This window comes from Dreissena polymorpha, chromosome 12 (genome assembly GCF_020536995.1).
Source record: "Dreissena polymorpha isolate Duluth1 chromosome 12, UMN_Dpol_1.0, whole genome shotgun sequence".
Taxonomy (NCBI): domain Eukaryota; kingdom Metazoa; phylum Mollusca; class Bivalvia; order Myida; family Dreissenidae; genus Dreissena; species Dreissena polymorpha.
In genome coordinates, this window is record NC_068366.1 from 19,013,542 (window position 1) to 19,023,367 (window position 9,826).

Below are 9,826 nucleotides of genomic sequence, written 5' to 3' on the forward strand. Positions count from 1 at the left end.
GTCTAGGAAGAACATGTTAAATAACACACAATAAATACCTAATCGTGCAATCTCATATATTTTCTGCAATTGTTTACTAAAGCAAAAACTAAAAAGTGCATGTTATGTTCTGAAAGGTGCCACCAAACACTAGTTAAATTGCTTTAGTGCGCTCGTACAAAACTGGCGTTGCTAGACATCTTATTGCAATCAGAGGCAATTCTCATGTCAAAGCTTTGCTCATGAGCCCGAAGCAATCCTCTCCATGACAGCAAGATGCGAAGGCAGTGGCGCCAAACAAGTGCGTAAATCCGGCATAGATAGTTTCATATTTAATAAAAACGACCACCTCTTAATGTACTATATCAGACATAAAATTAAATATCTGTGCATTATATTCGAAAACATCACTGTGTCGATTAGCTTATGAAAAACATATGTTATGCATCTAAAACATTGTTCCTAACATGGACACTGAGATAAAGGTAATATCCAATAGTTGACATCTATTAAACGCTTAATTAACATATATATTCAGGCATTATTAATATACATTTTGAAAAATATACATATTATCATATAATAAACCATGAATATCTAGTAAAATGGTTGTATTATATGATTTCCTACGAACCCTTTCATTTTTACTTTACTCGCAGTATTCGTTAAAACGATGTTTTTGGGGAATTGTGTAATTTATTTGACGTCATTTAATGCGTGCAGTCTGCGTTAGCGCTGACGTTGTTTCCAGCATCTAGAAACGGGTATCAGCGCCTGATATTTATAGACAAAAATTTTAATTGGGAACACCAGACTTTCGATAATATCATATATATTGTCGTTTATTGATATTTGTTTCAAGCAACTAACAACTAAACAATACTCTCAAAACTATAAACATATATGATTAACATATGGGGTAGATTTGTTTGCGTTTGTGATACCGAGAACTTTTTTTATTATTAAATGGATATCATTTAAACTTTCATGAGCGCCAATGAGTCGCATTCAACTATTGTTATTTCAATTCGCGTAAAAAATTATCGATAAGTGAACAAAAATTGAGCCTCGATGTTTCTAGGGAAATTATTATTTCGCCCGGAGACGATATAACTATATAATCATGCTGTGTATCCACTTACACGTGGCAATATTATCCGATGATTTGATAAACGAAGAACATCGTCTGGTTATTATAAGATTTCTAGTTATTCCCTGCTATTTATAATAATTAAGAGTGACATTGGACAAAACTTAGAAAATGTGAATAGAATCAGAAGGTTGTATTTCTTAGAGAAAGAAAGTGTTTTATTAATAAAACGCAATATAGAATGCATTTACATTCCAGCAAAAGACATATGAACGCGTAATCATTCATATCATATGTTAGAAAGTGACGCTAGAAGTGATAAATTGTGGGACATATGATACGTTTTAAGATATCTTTTCCTAACCATGTATAATATTGTAAAATATAAAAATTCATTTCCATTTAATATTGAATAGTAAAGTTAATGTATACGTTATGAGTTCAAAAGTCTAATGAATTCATACACCAATTACGATTAACTTGAAATGCAAATATACCGAATATACCATAATTTATCATACATATATGTGTCATCTAAACGTATAACATTGTGTTACAAATGTTCCACTAATGGAAAATAAGTTTTAGTTTAAAATTGACTATGTACTTAAAAATGCCACTTGGAAAATTACATATATATGTTAAATAGTTTACAAATATTGGCACGGTTGTGTAAGTTTGTCAATTAATCTGTTGAAATCATTGTTGTTTTATATATTAAGAACGCATTTTTAATTTGGTAAGATATGTTTGGTAGTACCAACGGCACATTCTGTTTATCTGTTTCGTTAAGGATTTAAACCTGTAATGAACGTCACGTTAAGTTTTTGGAGCATTAGTTAAAATCTTCTTACAGTCGCTGATAACCTTACACGATAGAATACCAATACGTCACACAATACTTCAAATACTAACGTCGTGTTTTGGCTGCTAGCAAAAGTTCCTTCGGGAAAACAAATACAGATTACCAGGTTGAATCATTCTTTCCCTAATACAAACGTACATTTTCATACAAATCAAAATTAAAAATATATTGAAAATACATGGTTAGTGCCGAGATGGTGAAAGTTTATCCGGTGAGGCTTAGAAAAAGAAAATAAGGCGAGCTTTAGCGAGCCCTATTTTTCTTTTTCGGGCCAAACCGGATAAACTTTCTCCATCTCGGCACCAACCATGTATTCTATTTATCCTGCTTCATGCCGTTTACACATTTTATCAAAGACAAATGATAAATTAACATAACAATATAATTATTCTTGTCGAGCCTCCTACATGTACACAACATTCCAGACGGCCGAATAACTACCGATTGTGTCACGTAAAAAATAGTTCCACTTTAAACTGTTCCTTTTAATACTTTCCTATTGAAAATATGAGAAGAAATAAAAAACGAATCGAGAATGTGATATTTTTCTTGGTAAAAATTGAAAACAAAAAGCAGCAGTAAAACAAAAACTAAATTTTATCTACCTTAATGACAACTTTAATCCATTGCATATAACAATAAATTTATAACGATATACACATCCATTTTCTGTTCTTCCATTCCTTTGTCGAAATCCATTTTCTGTGTTTCCATCCCTATTATCTAAATGTATTTTAAACAGCACTATTTTTTGATAGCGTTCAGGGCTTTTCACCCTTATATAACAGGTCGAATTGAAATTGAAATTGAAAGTAAGGTCATTTTTCCCCAAAATTGAGGAATTTTCCCAAATTGTAAAAACAAATATTATTTTTTAAATGAATCGTTATTAAAAGTTGATATTGTTAACATAGGATGAGACTGTGGTATTTTGTAATTGTACATCTTTGCACACGCTTATTAAAATAAACTCCGTTGTGGGGTAATGTATAAATGATAGTTATTAAATGGTTAAGTTCGTTCAATATCTTATAAGCGCATCATTAGTATCAATCCAACAAGGTGGTTTAGTAAATGTATGAATACATCCAAAATATATGTGGATACATTAAATTCTGTCCAATAAAATGGTGTGCTTGTTTCTTTATGCGTACACATAGAAAATATATAACGTTGACATATGCATCGGTTCTTATCCAATTTCAGTATTTATAAATACATCAACCGTGAAATTATTTTACATTTGTTTACTAGATGGTCATTAATAATTTGCTTTTTACTCGAAAAAAAGATTGATCTTGCAAGGCGGAGGTTAGTATGCTTTTGCCAGCAAATATAAGGTGATAGTCTTCTGTTCTCTATTAAAAAATAGTTAAATAATATGACTGCTTTAAATTTAAATGACCTTGTTCGTCTAAACGATGAAATATACACAACACGAGGTCATTTGTGAAGACGTCATTTATTTAACGTCTTTTCATTCTTTAACGTACGAAAATAACCAACATCGTTGTCTTAATAAAATAATTTAATTTTAACCAACGCAACAATCCAAATGTCATACATTCTCCAAGAGACAGTCACATATTTAATGCACAGTCCTTATTCATATCATTCTTGGCAAATACTTGCCCAATACGATTTCAATGCAAGTGATGCTTCATTATACAAATTAGACATGCTTAATCATAGACATAGAGCCTTACATTCATTCGATTTATGAGCTGCTAACAATCGTTTATAGTAAACACCTCTTTTAGAGCATGTTTATCGCATGCGATTTGAAAAGTTCGTTTGTCAATATTTTCTGACTATTGAAAGGGTCAAGTTTTATTTCATTTTTGTGTGTTCTCTTTCCTCGAATCAAATACAAATGAAAAAACTAAAATAACGTTGAATTCATTAATAAATAATGTTTAAGTAGATTAACCGTATTTGCCTCACTGAGAGACGCATATAGCTCAGTTCATATGTGTAGATATAATACAGTTTAACGCTGTTCACATCGCTTATTTATAAGATCTTTAGAAAAGCTTACATTTATTATCAACAGTCCAATAGCACTACAATTTATGCACGTGTCATTAAAACTTCAATGCACACTTTGTTAAGAAGGATATGCAGGACATCCTTCTGATTCAATTGCACGATTAAGCCACAGAGAGGAAATAAAGACTGTGGCTTATTTTTAAAATAAAAACCACGCATTTCCGGTTATTGGTTCCCTAGAACGCCGAGGCCCCGACGTGATGTTCGAGTACCAAGACAACTTTGGAACTGGAACCGCCGTTGTGCACTGAGAATATGGTTTGACATAATTTTGTCGCATGTCCTCAAATGCGAGGTTCAGAGGCACATTTAATTAACTGTACAAAAATCTATAAGATCGTCTATAAAAAAAAAGACGTTGGGCGCTAAATAAGTGATATATTGAGAAATTATTACATATTTATGTTATAACCTAGCTTAGTAGTATCGAACAGAGCCCCAAAGCTTATTCAAATAAATTCGCAAATAAATTCGTTATTATTGGCTTTTTTGCGAATCATACTTTCCGTTTTAAAATTATAGGTAACTTAAATAAAGCGGATACGGTATGGGGGAATACGGCGTGATTTTATCATGCAACCGCATTGATATCTGCCTGATATAACGTTGCCTGATATATTTTTGTATATCATGGTCAACAGGAAGTTATTATATCAGTCAATGTTTTAAGTTACGTGGGATTTGCAATAAAGTCAACAATCAACATGAATCAGGTTCAACAAAACAAGCAATTTGATACCAAGAACGTACATATTTTATTCTAGTTTAAAGTCATAAATCACAAAAACCTTTATTTTTAAAATATCACCACAGCCCGCACTACAGAAGTTGAATGACGTGATCAATGGGACAATACAACTTCAATATCGATATATAGTCACTGCACTCGCAAGTGTTGCACTGAAAGTCAAGACAAATGATAAATGTATGCTATTCCTCAACTATTTAAACAAACGATTAACACGCTTATGTCAATATTGACACCATCATCAAAATGTCAATTTGAATACACATTTCCAAAATGGCGTCTCCAAACTATTCGGTGAAGTGTGTTCTTCGATTAAATTTGTCGCTGCTGTCAATTACTGATCTTCATTTCAAGACGTTTAAAGTTAAAGCGGATTTCCTCTTTCCATTCGTAGTGCAAACACCTTTTTTTCTCTATACAATGTTTAAAATAAGCGATTATGCGTGTCATCTTTTCGAACGCCGTAGCTACATTGTATGTCAACGTGTAAAACCCGGATCAGCAAAATCAGCTAAATAAATGTGGTATGATAACAGAAAAACAGGTTACTGTCCCTGCGTTTTGTAATATATCAGGCTCTGCACGAATATAATAGCAAAATAAGCGGGGATCCGTACATATTAAATAAATAATTTTTTATTCAGCAAGCCTCGCCGTTATATTATTCTAAGCCTCGCCTGATATATTACAAAACGATGGGACAGTAACCTGTTGTTCTCTATATATCATGGTCAACAGGGAGTTCTTATATCAGTCATGTGAGGAGGATGGTCATATTACTTGGAATCAACGTTAAAGTAATCATTTTTGGTAAAATCGAATTAGAATCAACAAAACAAACAATTTGAAACCAAGATGTAATATATTTTAAACACAAAACGCAACACGAACAGCAAAAAACATTTTTTACAAATATTAAGCGCACGTGCTAATGGCGTCATTATTTACACGTCAAACGACAAAAGTAATATCCTTTCCCGCTAAAACTGCAGCTTTTTAGCGATTTTTTAATTAATTCTTTAGAATCGGGGACGTTGTGGTACGATGAACAGAAAAACAGGTGACTGCCTGATATTTTTGTAATATATCAGGCTCGCATTGAATAAAATAACGGCTCGGCATGCCTCGCCGCTCTATTATTCTAATCCTTGCCTGATATATTACAAAACGATCAGGCAGTAATACATGGTTCACACCAAGGGCGCTTTAATTTCGCTTTAAAGCGGCGTACTAAGCGGCACCAAAGCGTAACACAGCTTGATTAAAGCGTCAGTGTCGTAATAGATCGTGGGGAAGCTTGAAGTAAAGCGGGTCATTTGGCATGAACGCCAAAAAGAAGTAAACTGTCTAAAACATTTTGGCGCTCTGTCACGAATTGATTAAAGCGCCGAGAGCGTATCAAAGCTTAACAACCGTAACAAAACTCAGCAAAGCTTGACTCAAATCGTAGGAAAGCTTAAGAGAGCTTGGTTCAAAGCGTGGACCCCAGTCTTCACGGTCTGTCACCACTTGACACGCTTCGTTAAGATGTCTCAAGATTTGCTACGATCTTGCATGATGATCTGACACGAGGTTAGACGCTTTCATCAAGATCTGACACGCTTTGTTATGCTTTGTTACGTTTTCATGAAGGACTCTCTCGCTTTCCCACAAATTGAGACGCTTTGATCAAGGATTGACACGTTTTGTTAGGCTTTGTTACACTTGGCAAGCTACCTCACGCTCTCTCACGCTCTTTCACGATCTCCTACGATACCCACGCTCTTTCGTAATCCCTATAAATAGCACTTGAGTACCACTAATTGCATTGTTTTCAAACGAAGAAGAAGTATCCTGAACCTGAAAAACGACTAAAAAAAGACACAACGATAGGACCCAAGAGAGGTAGAGGTGCAGGAAAGAAGAGCCGGAGAGGAACAGGCATAGGCCAGGTGGCCTAAAGGACTAGGTGGTCTCCAACACCACCGCCGGCAGAAGATGAAGCCATGCTGGTTCCAGAGCCAGAGCAGCCACAGCCTCACTCTGCAGGGGATCATCCCCCAGTCATCACACCAGTTCCAGCAGCAGCCGCCAGCAAAAAGCGTACGAACAAACCCTACTACTATGCAACACTAACAGATGCGCAAAAAGAAGAGGTCATTGACCGGCTAAAAGACAATCTCTCCATCTACTTAATGAGAAAGACAGATTATAAAGACCCGCAGCACAACGAGAAGCTATGGGAGGACAAAGCTGCTGACATGGGTGCTGAGGTGGCAGCCCTAAAAACCTTTTACAATTCCAACCGTACCCAGATAAGCCGTCTCAGGAGGACTGTGGGGAAGTCGGGTGAGGGTACTGAGACAGTCGAGGACGTGTCTGCCGCGGACTAATGGTTGTTGGGGAAGTTCTCCTTCCTCAAAGACCACATCGTAACTGTGGAACGCAGAAACGTGGTGAGCATCGGTGTTAGAGGTAGAGAAACAACAGCAGTCATCATCCAGTCAGACTCTTGGTCAGAGTCCCAGTCTACAGAGTCCCCCTCTAATACACTCTCCACAGAAAGTGTTGTCTTGAAGCAAAGTCTGATGGACTCTATGTCTGGCAAGAAAGGTGGTCCCTCCACCTTTGCGAGACATATAGATGAGGGTCTGGCACAGCTTCCTGGGGACATCAAACGGGCCACACAGATCAAGCTTATGTATGTGCTACAGGAGTGACAGAGGCAGGCTGGAGAGCGCCATGAGATGTTCCAGCAGATGCCCACCATCCCACAGCAGCAGCAGCAACAGGTCGCCCCAATCCAGCCAATCCAGCCACAACGTCAGTCTTACCTACCAAGCTCCACCAGTTGGCAGTACCCCCAAAAATGGTGTCCCAGAGTCACCAGTGGCAGCCTCCACCATCACAGTGGTCGACCCAGCAGATACCAGGTCAACAGCCCACCAGTGTCTAGGGCTCCCAAGACTATAATTACATGAGCAGCCAGTACCCTGCCCTGTACCCACAACCATCATCACAACCATCAATGAGCTCCACCAACATCCTGGACCTACGGGGGCAACTAGAGCCATGACACCCCTAGCAAGATCATCACCTTCACTAACAGCTACCAGATCCCAAGGTTACACTGCTGCTACTACTGACAAGACCACAGACTCCCAGAACCTGAATGACTTTGTGAGCATAGCCATGAATACTGCAGGGATAAACACCAGGCCACCATATGCTGTAACCCAGTTGAGAATTCCTCAATCTCCACTTGAAGATGATATTTACCTATGACATTTGAATTACCTATGAATGACATGAGATTGTGCAACAATTTATATTGTGTGGATAGTTGACTTCGCCATGGACATCTTATGATTTGTAAAAAGTGATAATATTTGTGTTTTTTTGTTTGGTTCAGTTTGTTGCTTTTTGTACATATTGATTATATGTTTCTTAATAATAAAAAAAAATATAAAAGAGAATAATTTTGATAAATTTGAAAGAATGCCTTTATTTTCAAATAGAATGAAAAATACAATACAGATGTTAATTGAAAAAAAATAAAACAATAAAAGATACACACAATCATTTATGGCACATATCTAAATTTTCAATTAACTTGATTTCTTTTAATTTTCAAAGCTAATTTACAATAACAATATTATCTGATTTTCACTGGAACAAAAATAATAAAGTCTTTATTTAAATTAATGACAAGCAGGTGAAATACATATAATAACAACAATAACATGAATAATAATAGCATCTTTCAAAGTACACATATTTTAAAATTTAAAGTCAATATTACAAATTAATGTTCAAAATATTCACAACACATTAGTCTTCATCTTCAGTCTCCATCTTCATCATCAGCCGCTGAACAATTCCTCTCTTCCAATGCAGCAGGAAGTACAACACCAGCCTTTCTTTGCTGCCAGTCAACAGCACCCACTGGAGAGACAATTATGCCAGAGATGATCTCTCTGATGTCTGGCATCCACAGTGGCGAGGTTTCCCCTCGCAGGTGGATGTGGAACATCTTCCCAGTGAGGTCCATGTCTCCAGGCCCCTGGTACTAAGTTGTGCTCTTCATCCTCGTGGTCCACCTCATTGGCTGCTATCACCACCCTATGCCTCAACAGGTTGTGCAGTACCAAAGCAGTCTCCACCAAATTTCTGACATTCTCTACTTCCCGTTCCAGTGTTCTCAGCAGGCACCTGAACCTGTTGGCCAGGATTCAAAAGGCATTGTTTACCACTCTTCTACCCCATGAGATCCTGTAGTTGCAGATTCTCTGCTCATTTGTCATCCCTCTTCTACTGTATGGTTTCATCATGTAGCTCTTCAGGGCAAAAGCATCATCGCCTAGGATGAAGTATGGCATGTCTGGCACAGTTTCTCCAGGGAGAGGGCATGGTGGGTGAAGCTCTATGGACTCAACTTCTAGGCATTCAAAGAGCTCAGAATCTGTAAATATCTGGGAGTCAGACAAGTGTCCTTTACATCCAAGCTTAATCCAGATGAACTTGTATTCTGCATCTACAAAGGCCAGCATTGGTATGGAGAAGAACCCCTTGTAGTTGTGGTTGAGATTGCCTGTGTTTGCTGGCTTCTTGATGGCTTTGTGCTTTACATCCAAGGCACCAACTGCATTGGGGACATTCCACCTCTGTTCAAACTGCTGGGCAAGGTGTCTCCATGCTTCAGGGGTGGTAGGTGCGTTGAAAACCTCATATTTATACGCCTGTACAATGGCCGTGCACACATCTGAAAGCAGCTCTGATATGGTGGAGATACCACATCTGAATCCATATGCCAGTGACCTACAGTTAACCTCAGATGTCTCAAGGTGGTTGCCAGCTTTCGGCCAGCTGGCAGGGAGTGCATGTAGTTAGTCTGCTGCTTCTGGATGACTGGTGCCACTCTTTCCAGGATATCATCGAACACCTCAGAGATAAATCTGGTGAAGTTTCTAGGTCAAACCCCCTTGTCTTTGCTGGTATTCCTCTCTCTCATCCGCCTCAAGGGTTAGGATATAGTTATACAACAGGGAGACAAACGTCATGTCTTCTTCAGATATATCATTCTCTGTTACATCTGGATCTTGTTGTTGTGTCATCG

The 9,826-nt window shown here is 37.3% G+C and overlaps 1 pseudogene; it reads left to right on the forward strand.

Annotated features, from left to right (window-relative positions):
* The first annotated feature begins 446 nt into the window (after nt 1–446).
* Nucleotides 447–7,103, forward strand: LOC127852416 (uncharacterized; annotated as a pseudogene).
* Nucleotides 7,104–9,826: the final 2,723 nt, after the last annotated feature.